This window comes from Leptonychotes weddellii, chromosome 2 (genome assembly GCF_054177405.1).
Source record: "Leptonychotes weddellii isolate Sample4059 chromosome 2, ASM5417740v2, whole genome shotgun sequence".
In the NCBI taxonomy this organism is placed as follows: Eukaryota; Metazoa; Chordata; class Mammalia; order Carnivora; family Phocidae; genus Leptonychotes; species Leptonychotes weddellii.
This window is the reverse complement of record NC_138370.1, coordinates 118,933,091-118,954,393: the sequence shown is the minus strand read 5'-3', so window position 1 is coordinate 118,954,393 and position 21,303 is coordinate 118,933,091. Positions and strand designations below refer to the sequence as shown.

Here is a 21,303-nt window from a genome sequence, read left to right as displayed (position 1 = left end):
AGGCATCTGCAGCTGAACCTTGTGTTATGTCTTTGTGGGGACAATGGCCATTATCCAATTTCAAGAAGCCCCAGATTGTTAAACCCAAACCCAGGCCAGCGACTAAGCTCAATTTGGAAAAAAAAAAAACAAATGTTCAATTCTGCTACCTTTATTATTGGGAGAAATTTCCTTATCTTGCTAGCAAAAGCTATGCTAACCAAACCCAAGTCCAAGTCAGTATTTCACCTGTCTGTTGGTCCCACTGGCTGGCTAGCTTCTGAATTCACTCTTTTTTTTCTCCTGATTATTAAAGTAATACATGATTATGACTAAAATACAGCAAAGTATCAATAAGAGAACAAGAGGTACTCATAGGTCCAAGATCCAAAGATAATCGGTGTTGCCATCTTAGCGTAATCCTTCTGATAATAAAGTTTAGGATACACTTATGTTTAGAACTTTGTATTTTTACTTGTTTGGTATTCTAATTTTTTCTTATTAGATCGTTTTTCACTTCTTCATAGACTAGTCAAGTTTTAGATTTGACTTTTTTTTTTTTCTGGTTTCCAGAAAGAGTAATTTGTTCTTAGAATATTCCTTTTCAGAGTGCAGTAATTCTATGGCAGGACTTATTCCAAAAGAGATAGAGGGAAATATCAACTGTTTTGTTATGAATGATTTGTGTAGGGATGAATGATTTCATTATTTCTTTCTAAGTTTTAGTAAGTATAATTTTTTCTTTAAAGAGTAATTCATATTAATTGTAGACAATTTGATAATACTAAAACATGGAGAAAAGAAAAAAGGCATCCATAGCCCCACAACCAGAAGATAACTAATATTATTATTCTGGTGTATTTTCTTTCAGTCTCCTGTTTTTATACATAGGGTTTAAACATATGTGTGAGAAAAAAATAAACATATGTGTGTACATATGTGCATGTGTGTTATATATAGCTATATATTTTTATTATCAAGTGTAATATATATATAATATATATATAGAGAGAGAGAAACAGAGAGACAGAGAGACAGAGAGAATACTATACATAACTACACATAACTATACTATACAAACATAACTATACAAAACTATACATAATGCACACATTATATATTCAGTTATAATTACATATTTTTGTTATGAGCTTTTTCACTTATTACATAAATGTTAGCTGGGGAACACACCTCTGCTACTCATATTCTACTTGAGGGGGAAAGTTCTCCCTTATAGGGAAAATAAAGGAGAAACACTATGCTCCCCACCCCCCCAATTCATATATTGAAGCCCTAGCCTTCAGTAATTCAGAATGTGACTGTATTTGGAGACAGAGTCTTTAAATAAATGATTAAAGTAAAAGAAGGTCATTAGGGTGGACTCTAATCCAATATGACTGGGACCCTTATAAGAAGAGGGAAGATTAGGACACAGAGAAAATGTGGGCACACAGAGGAAGGACCATGTGAAGATAGAGGGAGGAGACAGCCATCTACAAGCCAAGGAGAGAGGTCCCAGAATTAAATCAACTCTATTGACACCTTAATCCTAGATCTCTAGGCTCCAGAATTGTGGAGGCTGTTTTCAGCTTTGTGTGTCCCCCAACACCTTGAGCATAGTATGGACTCAATAAATCTTTGAAGAATATGCTGAAATGATACCATTTTGAATTTTCTCTCCCAGCAAAGTGAAAAAGAGCTCTGATTGGTCTCTGTTTTCAGTGGATTCCAAGACTTTCTATTTCTGGAATATTTGTAGAGGCCACTTCTTTGTGGGGTCATTAATCTGGCGGGAATTGAAATAATGTTGTTTGCTATAGAACTTTAAAAGTACATTAGGGAACTAGAATTCTTGGAGCCAGCTGTCCTTTTAATTAACTTTGGTCTGGTAGCAAGGAGCTAACTACGTCCTCAGTTGCTGTGCTTCTAAAGAGGTTAATAAGAGCTGAGATTTTACCTGTTGTATTCCTAAGGACTTGCTTACAGATCATTTCCCTGTGACAGCAAGTCTGTTCAACTCAGACATTTCTTGAATGCCTGTCTGCAATGCAGAAAACACTATGAGAAATGGAAAGATAAATAAGACATGAGCAGCCCTGATACCCGGGAGTTAACAGTCTAGTCAGGGAGACAGACACACATCCAAAGCCTAAAATACAAAGCGGGCTGTGATGAGGCTTATAATGGAACATGGTGAGATGATACTGCAAAAAGCGAGGTTAATTTTGATGAAGACAGGGTAGTCTGGACAAAGAGGCTTCACAGAGTAGATGGGATTTGAGCAGGAACTTGGTAGGAAAACAGTGATAAAGACGTGGACATTGTGATATCTTGCTGTGTTAGAGCTGACAATGACCTCAGCCAACCCTCTCCTTTATCTGGTGAGGGAGGTGAGACCCACAGAAGAACTACAACCTCAGGCACCTTGCCCGCCCCCCCCTTTACAACCAGCCATATGCAACTTCAAATTCACAAGAGAAAAAGACTCTTAGACTAGAATATTTTCATTCCTGGACATTTGTGACAAACATCAGAGGCAGCAATTAGTAGTCTGACCACGCAACAAGCCCAAGGCCAGAGCAGCCTCTGCAGGAAGCCATTGCTTTTGGTAGTTATCAAGGGACCAGATTTAGCTGCTAGCAAAATCGCACCTGGGTCCTGTAACTGAGGGCTATAGAATCTTGGCAATGGAACAAAAGTAATAGGGATAGATCAGAGCAAGTTTTAAACTCTGGGTAGGGAATCTTGTGGAAAAGTCCAACCAAAGTTTTTTGGTTCAAAAGAAAAAATCTCAAAAGCAACCAAAGGAATGATGATTTGCCCTAGAATTACAGGGTTGAATATATCACAGGGGCAGGCATGGGTTTGTGCTCTCATAGGGAGTGTGTTTCCCTGAGTGAGCCTGGGAGGGTAGGCACAGGTGTCCCAAGTCTCCTTCCCTCCCTGTGCCCCACTCACTCCCCACCCCTTAATTCTGCTGTCAAGGACACCAGACCATCCTGACTGAGCTGATGCCAACCCAGAAAGCAAACCTCCCACGGCGAGTCAGAGAAATAGCCAGGGCCCAAAAGAATGTCCTGTGACAGTTCAATTTAAATAGATTATTCAGTTCTCTTCACCCTCATCACTAACAGGGCCTATGTAACTGAATAATTAAACAATAAATCTTTATTTATTTATTTTAGATTCACAGGAGCAGCTGTGCCTTTTTCTCTTTTCTAAAGGACACACAGACTTAATTAGGATCTGTTTTGTTTCTACCTAGTTCTCTACCCTCTATATTCTCCCAACCCTATATCCTCATCTCCCTCCTTGTTCCCACCATGGAAATATGTTGTGCCCGTATTCATCTACTGAAAAAAATCATTTTTCTATAAAACAACAACAACAGAAAATTGCCTCCAGATAGCAGATGCAGTAAAAACGGTCTGATTAAACTCTGAGGCTTTCTCTTGAAAAAAGTTACACTTATTTTCCGTACATGAAACACCCAGTTAAAGAGGCATGACAGTAACATTACACAAATTATCCGTACAAGTGGATTTATTTCCCAATGATGGAAATGTGTTTCTGAATGACAAACAAAGCAACTCTTAATAATATTATCACTTTAATATAGTTTATATCAGTTTACAGAGCACTCTGAGGGTATAGAAGGTAGAATTTTTCCTAACAAAAGTTAAATAAGATATGATAATGGGATGTTAGAGCTAGGGAAAGGGCAGGGATTATAAGCAGCCTCTAGACCAACCATTTATTATCCAGATGGGGAAACTGAGATATAGAGAAACGAAAGGGTTTTCCCAAAGTCAGACAACCAGGACAAAGCTTCATAGCAGATGGGAAAATTCCAGTCTAGAAATCCTCCTTAGTTCAAGTCTCTTGTCACTACATTTAGTCCCTGTCTCTTTCACAGTAGCCTATGACCTATATATATGTGTGTGTACATTATAAATGTAATATGTCTATATCTCAGGGAAGGCTCAGACTTGCTGAAAGGAACCTAGCATTGAGAAGTCTCAGTAAGATATGATACTAATTCACTAAGGAACTCTTGTTCCAGCATTATCCAAATCCCAAATGAATGGCATGTTCCTGGAAGTGTTACTTAGCTTTCTATCAAGGTTTCCATAGAGACAAAGAGCCAGACTCAGTCAACATAAAGAACATTTTTTGCCCAGGAACTAGCACAGAGTATATGGAAGGTTTTCAGGAAACGTTTGTCCACTTGCCGTGAAGAACCTAGAATACATTTTCACGACACAACGGATGATAATTTTCAGAGGAGAAAGTCCACACAAATAGCCTAGCAAAGTTAGGAGAATGCTGGAAACATTCAGGGGATGGAGGAGGAGGAGTCTATGGGGGAGGAGAAGGAACAGAGAGGCAGAACCGTCAGCTTCTCTTGGGCCCCAGACACTGGAAGGTCATTGATCAGATACCTTTATTTCATTTCAGATCAGAGTCTGCCTCTGGAAGCCACTGATTACAGCTATTGACTCAAGGTCTCATCTACTTGAAAAAGATCTGGAACAAAAGGACTTTAAAAATCCTATTAACATTTTGCTTCCTCACATTTTGCTTCCTTGCCTCCCACACACATTGATTCAGGTAAAATAAAAGGCCATTTAAAAATTCTGACTCTGGGATGCCTGGGTGGCTCAGTCAGTTATCATCTGACTTCGGCTCAGGTCATGCTCTCAGGGTCCTGGGATAGAGTCCCACATGGGGCTCCTTGCTCAGCGGGAAGCTTACTTCTCTCTCTTTCTCTGCCTATTATAAACAAACCAGAAGACTGCTGTGTGAGAACCCTCCAACCCCGTGTTCCACTAGCACCAGAAATGCTTTCAGAGAACTGTCTGCCTGAGAATTCAAGGAGCCAGGTCCATGTCAGCTGAATTGCCATTCTTCTTCTTCCCAGCCTCGAAACCGAATCACCTTTTATTCTCCCCTTCTTTGTCATCAACCATGTCTGTTTTATTACCAAGACCTCCATGTTTTACTTTTGATATGTCCTTCATTTGGATCTTCTACTCTCCATCCTACACCATCCTCCCATCCAAATGTAAGTTCAAGTGGATCATACAGTGGCTATTACAATATTAGTTAGCCAATCTCTATAAATCAACTTCTCTTCATCCCAATTGAACCTGTACACCGAGGCAAGCATCACCTTTAATACATATTCCTACTCACAACTTTAAAAAAAAAATCAAAGATATCTAATCTAGTTCCAAACCCTCCTACACCTCTAGAATCATATGCCCTGCAAGTCACTTTGTGGAATCTTCTAATCCAGGAAGGCGAATCTCCTCACTGAGTCATGAACTTGAGATGCTTGTTCCTTTCTATGTCCTGACTCATGGAATTCCATTTGATAAGCCATTTATGTAATATCTCTGGGCCTCAGTTTCTTTAGCTATAAAGTGAGACTATAATACATGGCAGGGTTTTAGAGAACCTCAAATAAGAATAATTTATTTGCAAGTTTTTCTAAATTGTTAGGCTCTAGAAAAGGTCAGCTATTTATTAACCTTGGTCTGCCTTCACAGTTGTACCCTAACACACTTAGCACATATCATCCCCCAGAACAATTCCACCATTGGTACATGTGCGTCTCTACCAAACTTGGTTATAATCTATTTGGAAGCAGAACTTCATTTTGTCACGAATCACCTTGAGCTCTTTCCTAGCCAGAAGAGGTTGGGGGGATGAGCTTAGGCCAGCCTTCTCGGTCCTTTTCAAGGCCCACCACAAAGTAGACAACAATACACATTTGCCAGTTGCTTTAGTTGGGTCCTGAAAACAAATAAGGGAGAGCAGCAGAATCTCATCTCATCAGAACAACTTTCTCATTAAGGAACAACAAAAATATGTGGTGATTAGTGAGAAAATATCTGTGAAGTGTTAGAAATAGTTTGAGAAGCATTTGCCACAAATAGCAACTTCCTGCTCTGGGGAACTTTGAAATTATGGTTTCCAAATGGTGACTTGATATCCAAACCTCGCATTTTGCATGTTATTAGCTCAGGAAGGGCAGATGGCTACACAGAGGCAACCAAGTGTCATGAAAGACGGACTCTCAGTGAGTCCCCGTGAGTAATCAGAGTGTCTAGATTTAAAGGTAGTGGAGACTCGCAAGGTTTTTTGCTGTCTTTTTCTCCTTTCCCCTCCCCTGCCATTATATGGAGAAATGTGTGTGATACAGATTTTTTTTTTTGTAAGCTACAAAAGAAAGCAAGCCACTGGTTACATTCTCTAACAGTCCTTTGGTCATAAAACTATGATTTATGGTTAGCAAAGTTTAGTGAGCTCATGCTTCCCCCCATTACGCAACTTACCCCTGATCAAACATCTTCTTCCCTTTCCTTTCTGCCTGGGGCCTCCAACTGCCATCTCTTAGAGGAGTCATTCCTCCCACACAAAGATGACATAGCCCATACTACTCATAATAGTCCATTTTTGAAGTGTAACTCTGCACCTTGTAAATGGGAATAATGTTCAGAGTAGCCTAGAATTATACGGCTATCAGAACATTTAAAATTATTTATAACAGACTTGTAGTCCAGTTAAAACCTTTACAAACAGATGTACAGTCTTGGTCAGTCTGAAGATTTCCTGAAGAAGTGAGGACACAATCTGTAAAAATTCTTTAACAACCTACCACCTGGCAAATTAGCTGGGATTTATTTTTTAATGGTCAACACTCACTCTTGGAAATGGTGTGACAAAACGGCCACTTTCATACATTATGGGGGAGCATGTAAATTTGAAAAACTCTTGAAAAAAAAATTGGGCAAAATGTATCAAGAGCCTCAAACTGTTCTAATCCTTTGATTCAGTAATTCTGTATGTAGAAATGGCTTAAGGATATAAAAGCTGAAATACAGAAAAAAAAATGTTTAATGCCTAAAATATTTCTTAATTATAATTATTACAATAGTAAAAAAGGGAAAAACTTAAATGTCCAACACCACGGGATTGAGTATGAACAACGAACAAGTGGAAATTGAAACCACGTCCCTCAACATGGAAGAGGGAAGGTGAAGAGTCAGTTACAAAACAGATTTACTGTCATAGCTGATGAAGCACACACCAGAAACCCCAAAGGAAGTCCAACTGCTTTGTTTGTTTCTGAGTCTAATGATATAAAGGTCTGGTGGGATGAGATATGGCCCATCTCCCTTGTCTTTTTCAAGCCCTACTATAAAGTAGACAACAAATACTAGTTTGCTCATTACCGACATTGGTCAATGAAAATGAATAAGGGAAAGAAGAATCTCATCTGAGAAATTTTACTTTAAGGGAAAAAAAAATGATGATGAGTGATAAAGCATACAGTGGGTGGTACGGTTTCAAGATGAGCACCTATTACCCACTCAATTCATCCCAAGCTCAGTTCCCACAAGATTTTAACTCTAAACTCCAAGGCACCACACTGGAAAATATTACATTTATCAAAACACTGTGAAGGATAACATTCTGGTGACATATTTCTTATCTCTTATTATATTAACAGATGGACTTTTCCCAGTAATAAGCGACATCATGGCAGGCTCCCTTCTTTTTAGTTTATTCTAGAGTTTCCAGACTCTAGGAATGGAGACAGCGGTGGGGAGGGGGACTCATCCCACCATTAATTATTATATACTCATTCAACTAAGATAGGGGAAGGCAAGATAAAATTATAAATAGGAACATGGATGACTTGCTATCACTTTTTTATTTCTACTTTTCAACTGTTTTCCAAATTTCTTATGAGGAAGAAGTGCTGTTTTACAATTTTAAATGAAAAAATTAAAGGGAAGACATCTTGCTAATAATCTAATTCTTTTATTTTATTTTATTTTATTTTATTATGTTATGGTAGTCATCATACATTACATCATCAGTTTTTGATGTAGGGTTCCATGATTCATTGTTTGCGTGTAACACCCAGTGCTCCATTCAATACGTGCCCTCCTTAATACCCATCACTGGGCTAGCCCATCCCCCCCCCTCTAAAACTTTGTTTCTCAGAGTCCATAGTCTCTCATGGTTCGCTAATAATCTAATCCTTAACCACAAAAGTTTAAACCAGTGTGCCTTCCTTGTTTCAACAAACTGTTAACTGCTACTTTTTGCCAAGTAGTATGCTGGATAAAAAGATGAGAAAGCCATGCCTGTGTTCTCAAGGAGGTCAGAGATCTCTGAGGGAGAAAAAGAGTGGCATGGATTCAAGTGCTGGTAATACAGGTTAATGTAGGGGTACAACAGGGGCACAAGAGGTTCTGCCTAGACTACAGTGTGAGTAACAGAGGATTTCATAGGAAAAGGAACTCTCAAGCTGAGCTTAGGAGAAAGTTTCATTTCACTGGGGGTAAATGACAGAAGAAAATTCCAAGCAGAGAGAATAGAACTAAAGAACATGATCAGGCTGGGAACCCAGGGAGGTCTGTAATGAGCAAGAAAGAGATGATGGAGGTATGATCATATGGCAGCCTCAAAGAGAATGACGGGCAAGGAGGACTTGAATGACCAGACGGAGGTAAAATCTACAGGACTCAGTGACAAGACTGGCTGTAGAGGACAAGGACTGAAGAGTGACTCCGAGTTTTGTAGTGTAGGAAAGACTAACTAAACCTTATCCTCGATTTAGTTAGGGGGACAGTGAGACCATTAATTAAGTCAAGAAAACTACAAGAAAAGATAGATTTGGGGCGCCTGGGTGGCTCAGTTGGTTAAGCGACTGCCTTTGGCTCAGGTCATGATCCTGGAGTCCTGGGATCGAGTCCCACATAGGGCTCCCTGCTCAGCAGGGAGTCTGCTTCTCCCCCTGACCCTCCCCACTCTCATGCTCTCTCTATCTCATTCTCTCTCTCAAATAAATAAATAAAATCTTTAAAAAAATAAAAATAAATTTAAAAAAAAAAGAAAAGATAGATTTGGGCAGAGGGAAAACAGAAGATAGGAACTCATTGTGGACATTTGGAGTTTGAGCGGCCTCTGCATGAGCATCGAGACAGTGATGTCTATTACAGAGAAAGAAGTGTGATCCTGGCAGCCGGGACAAAGATCAGGGTTGGAGGCTGACATCTGGGAGTGGAGACTCTTGTCAAAATAACAGGTAAAGGTAGGAGAACAAAAACAGCCTCCACACCTTCTCCCTAATTCCAGATCAGCCTTCCCCACTCCCATCTAATCAACTGTCCATACTGCAGCCCCAGTGATCTTTCAAACCAGAAGGCTTACTATTTAATGCTTCAGCTTAGGAACCCTTCCATGAAGCCAATCTCACTGGTAGTCAGAGGAATGTCAATTGAAAGGACAATGAGATTCTATTTTTTGCCTGCTGGGCTGGAAAAAATTAAAGATTGATAATATCCACTGCTGGTAAGCACATGGGGAAATGAGCACTCATACATTTCTGGTAGGAGTGCAAATTGCTATGATATTTTGGGACATCTATTACCATTTCAAACTCTCCTAACTTCAGGTGACAGATGATAGCTACACTTGTGGTGAGCAGAGCATAATGTACAGAGAAGGTGAATCACTGTGTTGTACACCTGAAACTAATGTAGCATTGTGTCAACTATACCCAAATAAAAAAAATTTTAAGACAGAATTACAAACCATAAAACAAAATTAAATAAAATTCATAACTTTGGCTCTAGCAATCACACTTTTAAGAATCTTTTAGAAACAAAAGCAATGGTACAAAAGGATATATGTACAATAGTCCTTATTGCTACTGTGTTTGTAAGAGCAAGAACTTAGAAACAACGGAATGCCTACTAAAAATGTAATGTTCAAACAAATAAATGGCAATCCACATTAAGTAACAGTAATGCAGCTGTTAAAAATTAATAGTAATACCCATACATGTTTAGATTTGGATCTAGAAAGATGCTTGTGATAGATTAACTAAGATTAATTAAGAAAAACCTGAGTTGCCAAATTCTATGTGATGATTTAAGAGAAAACAAAGAAAAAAGTGACATTCATAAAAGCTATGCTAGTAATAATTAATATGAATATTATGCTTACTTTTTATCAGACATTATTGTAAATGTATTAATGTGCTACTCATTTAATACTATAACCTCATAAAGTAGGTAAAAGATTGTTATGGCTTCCGTTTCACAGATAAGGAAACTGAGGCCCAAACACATTAATTTGTGCAGGGTCACACGGCTAGCAAGTGGCAGGCAGGGTTTACATCAGGCAGTGTAGCTAAGCTTGACCTCTGCTCTATTCTACTATACAAATTATTAGAAAAGGGCTGGAGATCATTTTTTTTTTCTATCATTGTATTATTGGACTTATTAAGAAATGTGTTATTTCTATAATTGAAAAAAAGCTCACTAGGAACAGAAGGGGAGTGAGACTCCAAAGACTCCCAACTGTCCTTACAACAAAAGTACATATACTTCCTACCTCCGCCCCTCCTCACAAGCAGAGAAGCCCATTTTTTTTTAAAGATTCAGTCACCATAGCCTAAGGTCTAGCCAGCTGGTGATTAAACTGCATGCATAGCTTGGACATTCATTTTATGCAAGACAATGACAATCTACGTTCATAAAAGTCTTTAAAAGCTTCTGAGGACCCGGCCTCGTAGAAAGAGAAGCGGGAAGAGAGGAGCTGGGCTTACCAGTTCACGGTTCACGTTTCAGAACCTGATGGTGCCTCAGAAAGAAATCCATTATCAGGGAGCACAAAGGGTGCTGCCTTGTCAGGCCTGACAGGGAGCAGACTGAGTGTAACAAAGCTCTGGTGCCTTATTTATGTGGCAGCTCACAGCTGCTGAGGATGGGCCTCCTGTTCCCCAGGCACTGGCAAGCCACTCCGGAGGTCATTCTCAGGCCTGCTGGGCTGTGTCCATGTGCGCGGATGGGACCCCACATCAACACCCAGAATGCTCCCCCTTTGCTATCCATAGGACTAGCTGCCTCCCAGCCTCTGCGTCAGGTCTCAATCCCACCAGAAGGAGCAGCTCCCCTCACTATCTATCCCCTCACTCTGCGTTATTCTTCCTCATGGCGTTGATCTCTACCTGACCCAGCAGGTGTTAAGCTTAGTTTCCTCGCCCACACCACCCTCCCAGGGCTTCCGTGGAAACTGTTTAAATGGCACCCACTTGAGTCATGTCACAGGGCAGCTGGGCTTCCTCAGGAGAATGGAGGCTCATTCAGGCGGGGACTTGCTTCATTTGAAGGCACAATGTAGGTGTTCAGTGCACAATGATTGAGCAGAGGAAAGTGCTGACTTCCATAATTGCTTCTCTGCTGGATGCTAGCAGAAGTCTCTTCCAGTCTTTTCTCTCTTCAATCTAAGATTTCTCAATGTGAGATATCGAGATATATATGGACATATTGCATTACAATTTTTTTCTTTTTCACTAACAACCACTACTAACAAATAACCAAAATAATGCCATTCTCACCCATGTGCATGCCAGTATGCTTAACTTGAATAGGCGAGGGATAGAATTTTATAATGTTCATAATATAATAGCCCGTGGCATGCACGCATGCATGAGCGCGCACACACACACACACACATCCATTTTAAGAATACAAATATTTATTGAGAGTATTGACTCAAGTTTTTTCTATCAATAGGGGAAGACGATTTAAAAAGTTTAAACACTGGTAGTTTAAAGAGAGAAGGGAGAATAATGCAAAAGCCTCTTTCAAGAAAACATGGGTTTCTCTCAGAGGTGACTCACATAGCAACAGCTATCCTGGCTACACAGAAAATAGAAGGAATGGCCCTTTAGGCAATTCCTATTAGAGAGAGAAAATTAGAGGCATGTCCTGGGGCACCTATCATCTTGCTTATTCAGAAATCTGCAGGCCCAGCTTTTCTTCCGAGTGACTTTGCACTGCTTAATGTATTGATTGCCATTTTTCTGTCTCTTTGCAATTTTCTGTCCACTTTCTGACTAGAACAGCCCCAGCGGGCTCCAGGTTCTCATGCGGAGAATGTCCACCCCTCCACCCCTGCCGAAGGACAGACAGAAGATGCTTTGTGAGTTTATGGGGAATGACTTCCGGCCCCAGAAAGCCACCACTAATCTAACACTGAAGACCTTTGGTTTTCAACCACCCATCACCTAAAATCTCCATGAAACTGATTCTCTGATAGGCACTCAACACAGGTCCAAAAATAGGGGCACGTTCTGATTTGGCGTTGGAGAGGGTGCACTTGTTGCCCTTGAAGGGCATCTTTTATTAAAAGATTGAAACACAGTTTTCTGTGGGCAAGAGCTGCATGTGGGCAGCCCTCTTTTGTTGAAGAGGAACAAAGAACTGCACAGGCATGAGGCCAATTTATCTTCCCTACAATATAGAATGTTCCATCTGTTTTGCAAGTAGATTTATTGATTATATAAGCCCCCAAATGTTATTTTGACAGACTCATAAAAACATCAGCTGTATCTCCCCTTTCTCAGTATTGCTCTCAGGCAGCTCCTCTCGTGGGTACACAGTGTCGGTGGGACCAATACTGTGCCCTAGATGTCTGCATATGGCAATCAGTTCCAGGGACACAAACCGCACCAGTAATGCTAGCTAATGGTGTCACAAAGGCTGAGTGGAAGACTCTGGATGCGTGGTTGCAAATCCATCAAGGCTACAAAAGAAAAAAGCATTATCACTCCCAGTTTGGCCTCCTAATAGAAGAGCCAGGGAAATAAACTTTATGTATGAAGGCCTATTTTGTATAAATGCAAGGGATTGAGGTATCTAGTGACTCTGAATATCAGCTGCTCAAAATATAAGGTCAAAATTTCAAGTATTATAAAAATCTTCGGTTTCCTGCTATGTGTGCTTTTTTTACTTTGTTTTTGTTTGTTTAGCTCTATCTCAAATAGTTTTAAGCTCAGATTTCTCACCTGAATCCCAGAACCATGTATCTACCGTCGGCTAACTGAGTATCTCCACTGGCAGGTCCCAAAAATGTCTTCATCCCAAATTGTCCCAAGCCATCTCAAATTGTCCTTGCTGGCCTCCCGAATCTGCTGTTCCTCTGGTGCTCCCCCATCATAATGATGACATCATGGGGACTGGTTTCTACACCAGAAAACTGGGTGTCCACCTTGGGCCTTCCCTTCAATGCACATCTCACATCCAATCTATCAAGTATCAATGCTGTGCCCCATTATCCAGGGAGGAATGTGTTCTAAGACCCCCAGTGGATGCCTTAAACCATAGATAGCAGGGAACACTATATATAGTATGTTTTTTTTCCTATGCGTACACACCTGTGATAAAGTTTAATTTACAAATTAGGCACAGTAAGAAATTAACAATAATAAAGTAGGACAATTATAACAATATCCTGTAATCAAAGCTATGTGAATGTGGTCTCCCTCTCTCTCTTAAAAAATACCTTATCGTACTGTACTCATCCTTCTTCTTGTGAGGCTGTAAGATGATAAAATGCCTAATGAAGATGATGAAGAAGATGAAGCGAGGTGAACGACGCAGACACTGTGGTTCAGTGTTAGGCTACTAGTGACCTTCTGATGCCAGAAGGAGAGTCATCTGCTTTCAAACTGTGCTGACTAAACCCGCAGATAAGGGGGGGACTCCTGGATTGTGCAGCATAGTGTGGTGGGCAAGAGTTCAAAACCTGCCTCTAGCACTTCCTAGCTGTGTGTCCTTGAGCAAGTAACTTAACGACCCCATGCCTCAGTTTCTTCATCTGAAAAACAGCATCATCATCATCATCATCATCTTCATATCAGCCACATATGGTTGTGGAGGTTCAGTGAAATACATGAATGCAGAGTGCTACGAACAATCCCTGACAAATGGAGAGCCCTCAGGAGATGTTAGCTACTATTAATGATATCTTTCTACACGGCACACGTTTCATACACAGCCTTCCCCTCGCGCCTCCCAGCCTCCGAACCAGTCTTGCTTTCTTCAAACCTCCACGGCCCTTTCCTTGTTCTCACGTTGCTGCCACACTGATCTTCCTGGGCCCATCCATGGGTAGGGAAAACTGAGTGCTGCCCAGGCCTACGCTTGGGGGCAGAGGGTGGGGGTAAGATGAGCCACAGAAGCTTCATCTTTCTCCGCTTTTCTGAATATCATTAAAATTCAATGTTGACATCTCCATTTTAAACTCTATCCCAAGAGGCCCACAAAATATGCCAACAGCACAGCCTTCTTTCTTTCTTTTTTAAATTTTTTTATTAACATATAATGTATTATTTGCTTCAGGGGTACAGGCCTGTGATTCATCAGTCTTACACAATTCACAGCGCTCAGCCTTCTTTCAAACGCAAATAGCTTGGGTCTGTCCTGGTGTAGTCCCCCCTTCCCCACAGCCCCCAGCTTCCTAGGGGTTGCCAGGTAGTAAGTAATGAGAACTGAGAGCAGAGTTTATACCATTTATCTTTGTACTTCTCAGTAGAGCCTGGCCATAACAAGTTTTCAAAGAAATGCTTGTTTAATGGCTAGTTGGATGACCACGATTCCGTAGGTCTGGGCTGATTCGCTACTATTTGACACTAGTGCAAGTCAGGAGTACAGGATAAAGGGTAAACCAGAGGCAATCTGGTTTGTAAACTCTCAATGCACTAGCCACGCACATACACACCTATAATAGGAAGATGATCATGTTACCTGCCTTGTAACACAATAGGTCACACCACACACCAGTGTTTCAACCTCCCAACCAGGAAGACTAGAGGAGGGTTTGCTAGAGTCTAGCGGGTTGAGGGGAGCATCCAGGGCACTTATCCATCCAGCAAAATACCTACTGAATACTCACTATGGACTTGGCACCGCCCTCACAGGGGACGAGGACCTCTGCGCTGTACAGTTCAAGGGGTGTTGTTTACACTCCTGGGGAAGGCAGAGGTTAAGGCTTGGTTTCGTTCCTGTATGGTGTGGCATAGTATCGGAAAACTGATTCCTTTCGATAAAGAAATTAGTTATCTTTGAATAAAATTTTTCATTGTTATTTCTTCTGACAGTTTGTCGATCATAATGTGTCCCTTTCAGTTCACACAATGCTTCATATTTGAACAGTCTGATTTTCCCTGTTAGTCCCACAAAGACACAGTCACCATCTTCTTGAGCACCACAACTAGGTAATTAAGAAAAATGGAGTGTCAGATGCCACAGAAAAAGTATCCATCTTTGAAGGGAAACCAGCTTGCTTTCTGTCCTGGAAAATTGGGTGTTCAAGTGAATAAAGCTCCAGTTAATGTTCTAGGTCCTAAACTGTCATTGACTCATGTGACCTTTGGTGGATTGAGTATCTCCTCTGGGCCCTGAGTTCCTTCTGCTTAATAGGTAATTGATAGCCCTACCCCAGGGCTACAGTAAACAAGGGGCCACCTGCCCCTTTTAAGACTGATCACCAGAAGCAGAGTGAAGATTCAGACGTTCCTTCAGAATCCCAGGAGTTAGAAAGGACCTAAAACTTATGGGAGAAAAATGGCTTTTCTTTTAAGATCTCTTGGTTTTCTGTGGGGAAAGGAGGACTCTCTCTTCTCTTCTTGCATACGTCTTTCCTGGCCTGCATTCTAAGTATTTTATTTAAGATACTCAGAGCACCACCTACCCTCCCCCCAGTTACTATTCATTAATTGCCTAGCGTATTTTGCAATGGGATGGCGGTATCCATGAAACTCCTGTACTCCACAGAGGTCCGTTGGCCGTCTCAGAGCAGGACAGAAACTTACAGTTAAATTTCATATTCCTCTTTTACAAAAATACAAATCTTCTGATATTTTCTGTAATATAAGAGATTGCTTAACCCCGGAAGGCATCTAGAAGATATCTTCTCAAAATAATAAATGCACTAATTCACTTTCAAAAAGTTTAATTCTCTTTTGCTTTAAAATCTGCCCCTCCGTAATGGAGGAGTATTTTTACAATGAATTTAAAAATTGCTTGTTAAAAAAGAGAACATTTTGAAAACAGATGTCTGGAAATAGTTCCATGATTATGTGATCCTGTTGCCTGAAAACACTATGTTTCACTTAAAATATTCTCTTATCTGCTCTTTTTAAAGATTTGCATCTATTTTCAGTCTCCCAAATGGGGAGTTGAACCAATTTGTTAAAAGTTTAGGGACCCAACATCATCTGATTAGTTTATGAGAGCAACTGAGTGACAAGTTTAAATGTCATGTGGAAATGTATTGGCTGAATGAGATAAAAACAATTATTTGTATAACTAGTAAATGAGATTGGAAAATTAAAGAATGTTCTGATTAAGTAAGCATAATCAAGGATGTTCTTCTTAAATAAGATCCTTGGTGATAGGATTGGAATAATGTCTACTGGCCTGCAAAACCTAGCATGATCCAGTCTGTTCTGCTGCTTCAGTAGAGATAAGGCCCGGTTGCTAGGGCAAGGGAGAGGCGATAGTCCCTCATCTGAGAACTCAGGGTAACATTAACTTTAAAATATGTAATAAGTATAATTTTTTTCCAAGTTTTTATTTAAATTCCAGCTAGACAATATACAGTGTAATATTAGTTTCAGGTATAGAATTTAGTGTCAACACTCCCATAAACACCCGGGGCTCATCACGACAAGTGCAATTTTAGAAGAATTATAACATATTGGAAGAGCATCTTAAACACTGACCACTTAATCAAATCCAAAAAATAAAAAATGAAAACCCAGCTGTTCCCTCCATAACAAAATCATAATTCAGAAGCAATTCTTCATTTGGTGACTGACCATGACTACAGAAGCACTGCACACAGGAGGAAACAGTAGCTTCTAACTTCCAGCCGAGGAAGTCCTAACCTGGAAAGTCAGAGCAAACGTCTCTCTTTCATTCACAGTGTCCTACCTTTCCTGGCATGAGAGAACAAAGAACTCAATACCAGGAGGTCATCAACACAGACCCAAACTGGCTGTGCTGACGCGGGCAGAGGGCAGATCTGTTGTTGTCTTAGCAGGATTGCGAAGTACTGGGAGTTGTCATGACCCTGACCCTGCATAATGATTCCTCCACAGCCCTTCAGGGTACCAGGAGAGGGGAGAAATCAATGGTCGGGGCTTGGAGTCCTCACCCTGGATCAAGCCCTCATTCCTTCCTCACGTAAAAGTCATTTGCTGATGATTTATCAAGAGCCAAATGCCCAAGTCTAAGTTCCTGGGAATAAAAATCAATACCCTTGTCAATGAGTTTATTCTCTTGCCAGGGCTGATGAACATGGATACTCTCAATTCTTCTCCAAGTTTCACTGCCCCTTGCCTTCCCAACCCCCACACAACTGTTTTTCTTTGTCTCCTCTCACATACGAAGAGAAAGAAACTACTTCTTAAATTTCAGCTATTATGTGAACATCTGTGAGCAAATAAACTGCGAGTGTGGTTTCCATCCCTCTCCCTGCTTGGGACCCTACATTTCACTTCCAACCCATTGAGGCCCACTGCACCTGGCAGAGATGAGTTGGCACTCAGTGGGGTGGCTTTAAATCCATAAATGATTCAAAGGCAATAAACAAAATAAGGATTGAAAGAGGAGACCGTATTTAGGCGATTATCACCTTAGGCCACAATTTAGGAAATTATTTTTCAAACTTAAAAGAGCTGATAAAGGCAGGGATGACATTTTTCCTGAATATTATTAGAACAATCTTTGTCATTTTCTATTTTGAGTCCACAGTAGCTATCATTAATAGCTTTCTAGGAACTTAACCGAAATGTCACGCTGGAAATTCTAGTAAGCATTATAAATAAAAACAATAAAATTTTAAACAAACTAGCATCTTTGTCCAAGAAAATACATTTCAAACGTCCTAGATAACATGAGGTTTCAGAGAAGTTCTTTTCCACGGTACGCTCCCAGGGCCCTAGTGCATAACTGAGAAGCAACAGAAGTACTGAGGACATCCTTGTCTGTTGGGGTGGGGTCATTCTTCCTTTCCTTTAAGATAAATTTGGAAATTTTCCAGCTGAGCCAAAAATAAGTCACCCTCAGTGATTGTAGAGTTGGTGAGACTCACTTCTTTGCTTCTCAGCATGCTAACACAAGATCTGAAAAAGAGACATAGGGCTTTGGATATAACAGTATAAATAACCTGTTTCTGAAGATGGTCAGCTTCTGGAGGGAGTAAGGCTGTCATCAGGGCAGCTGCCCTACGAGGGGTTAGATCCTAAATTATCCACTTCCATTTATTTTAAAGCTTCTTGTAAAAGCAGATACTTTATTTAAAGAGCTATGAATAAAAATCTTCCAATTCAGGAGTGAGAATCTCCCAATTCATTCTTATTTGTACTTAACAGTGTCCAAAGGTGGGACGCCTGGGTGGCTCAGTCTTTTAAGCCTCTGCCTTTGGCCCAGGTCATGATCCCAGGGTCCTGGGATCGAGCCCCACATCGGGCTCCTTGCTCAGTGGGGAGTTTGCTTCTCCCTTTGCCTGCCACTCCCCCTGCTTGTGCACGCTCTCTCTCTGATAAATAAATTAAAAAAAAAAAAAAGTCCAAAGGCAGTTTGGCCATCTCAGGCTTGGAAAGATGCAGGGTTCAGCAGAAGGAGGTGGGCAGGCTGTGTGGGAGCAACAGGCAAACAGAGTAGCACTGGGGCCCTGGACACCATCTCTGCTCTTAGGCAGTGCTCTCTTGTAAGAGCTGCCTTGCTCTTAGCTCCTTGTGGTTGGTGTGTGTTTGAAAGTACAAGGGGTCACACGATCCACTTGGGTAAATACAAGTTACAAACCATTGATAGAATCTCTACATGTAATTCCTATTGGGTGATGACTGCAGGAAAATCTCTGTGATTGTTCATTTGCTCATTCATGCATTCATTTATGAAGCACACGTGCATGGAGCACTGCTCCATGCCAAGCACTACTCTTTGTGCTAAAGATCCATCTGTGAACAGATGAGGACCCTGTCCTCCTGATGCCTACATTCTAATAAAAGAAATAGAGAACTCAGAGTGAGTCAATAAACAAAGTCATCGCTGAGTGTGATATATAGGATAAGGAAATTAAACAGGGTACAGAGATAGAAAGTAACAGAGAAGACCTACTTCAGATGAAGAGTTCAGGGAAAGGTCTCTCTCACATTTAAGGTGACATTTAAGAATTTAAGACTTGAGACTTGAGAAGGAGCCAACTGCAAAAGCCAGGGGAAGAACCTTCAGACAGAAAGAAGAGCATGTTCCAAGGCCCTGAGGCAGCAGAGCGCTGAGCCAAGACTGGAAGGCGTGAGTAAGCCTGAAGAGGAGATAAGAGCCAGAACCTGCAGTGAGTGGTGAGCCCCAGTCAGGCATGCACCTTGTATCTTCAGGCAATGGGAAAAACCTTGAAGGGTTTTAAGCAAGAAAATGATACAATCTGATGTATGTTTTCAAAAGCTCTCTTTGGCTACTGTGTGGAAAATGGATTGGACAGGGTAAGAGTGGAAGGATTTTATGCTAAGATGCTAAATAAGTTAAAACATGGTCTGTGCAGGGTGCCTGGGTGGTGCAGCTGGTTAAGCATCTGACTCTTGGTTTCAGCTCAGGTTGTGATCTCAGGGTCCTGAGATCGAGCTCTGCATCAGGCACCTCGTTCAGCGAGGAGTCTGCTTGGATTCTCTCTCCCTCTCCCTCTCCGCCCCCCCCAATAAATAAATAAATCTTAAAAAAAAAAAATGGGCTGTGCAACTAAGTGTTCACATGACCAGCATGATCCGTGCAGTGGGGTACATGCACCCAAGGTACCAGAGCAGTACCAAGAAGGAAAAATTGGGTTTGATCCTGTCACCTATCAAATCGAGCCATGTTAAAATAAAGTCAGATAGATATAAATGATATTACCTTGCATAATTAAGGCATTGATCTTTATATAAAAAGTACAACTTGAAAACCACTGGGCACTTTATCAGATACTGAAGACTCTATATATGGAGAAACAAGAGATTTTGCTAGTGATCCCCAACTTGTAAAAAGAGTCTGTTTCAACAGCTTATCTGGAAATCTTTGGTTTGGAATAGGTTCTCTTCTGACAAATGCTAGCATTGAGTTTTTTTTTTCTTTTCCTGGGTATAATGAACTTCCAACTATAACCCTATCCTGGTGATGAATGTTGAAAAGAAACCTTCTTGAGTACACGGAAAGATCTACCTAGATCCTGATTTGCCAGATCAAATTCGTAAAGCCCAGGAGTTTACTGAAGATGACCAAAGCCATTTTCCATATTAGGGAGTCAACAGCAGTGTATTGCTCTCAGCTCCAAGTGAGCAGTGAGCATCTGCATGGATTAGAGCAGTTAGGAGGTGAGAGAGGGGGCTTGTGGTTGAACTGGGAGAAGAATACAAATAGGAAATTAGGAAGCAAGGATGTCTACCTCCTTTCCCTCCCCACATCCCCTCCTGTAGCAAGGAGACTGACTCTGGGTGTGGCAAAATAGTCTGGCAGCAAAGCAGAGAGAAGGGTCTGGCGCCAAGCTGGTGAAACCAGGTTTTCCCTTCCCTTCCTTCACCATCTTTACCGCCTAATGCTGGGGACCTGGTGACAAGCAGGAGTAGACAGAGTGCGGAAAGGACCACTCTGGACATCACAGCCTGTGCACGAACCCAGTTTGGCTGCTCATTCATTGTATAGTCTTGAGTTAGCAACTTCTTTGATCTTTAGTTTCCTCATCATAAAATGAAGACAGTACTCCTTCTTAGGTGGTTTTGAAGATCAAAGAGGAGATGAGTTGACTCTGCATCTACTTTCCCTTCTCTTCCTTACCCCACTTGAGAATCTGTACTGGTCCCTGGTGCCAGGAAACCAATCCTCAAAGCAGGAGAAAATATGGCTGTTAAAAGAGGCTGAGTGTGTGCTACCTGCTGAGTGGACAGTGGTTACACAGAAGAAACAAAGAGATTGATGTTAGATGCTCCTAACTCAAAGAATCTCTCACTGTGCTCAAAAGACCACAAAGATATGCCCCATTGTTGTTCTGACATTAGCACCTGCCATTTCTATTCCCACCCCCCCAAAGCAAATTTTGTGACCTGGTTATCTTACTTCTGATCAAAGATGAACAGATATTCATACCTTTGCAGATTTCCTTTCACCTTGCAATGACATTTTTAAAGTTCCTCATTATTAATAGTTTTTATAATGGACATCAATATAAATTCCATTTAAAGAACTCTTAAGATCATTTGATTAACCACCAGTCCTTTCATACTTGTTAATGCCAGTGTCTACAGTAATTGACAAAGAAACACAGCACATGAGTGGAACCCTGTTAGCTGGAAGAAATTTTCTACCTATAGTACAACTAGGCACGTATCTTTCAGAGGTTCCCAGGGACCTCAAAGTATTTCCGTGGCTCTTTATCCTCAGTTCTCCCGGGATGCATTATCCTCAATTAACTGTT

General features: G+C 40.9%; 1 protein-coding gene across 2 annotated transcripts in view; it reads right to left on the bottom strand.

Moving 5' to 3' along the window:
• Window positions 1-21,303, bottom strand: part of RASGEF1B (RasGEF domain family member 1B) — a 520,818-nt gene that overhangs the window by 220,839 nt on the left and 278,676 nt on the right. The window lies entirely within an intron of this gene.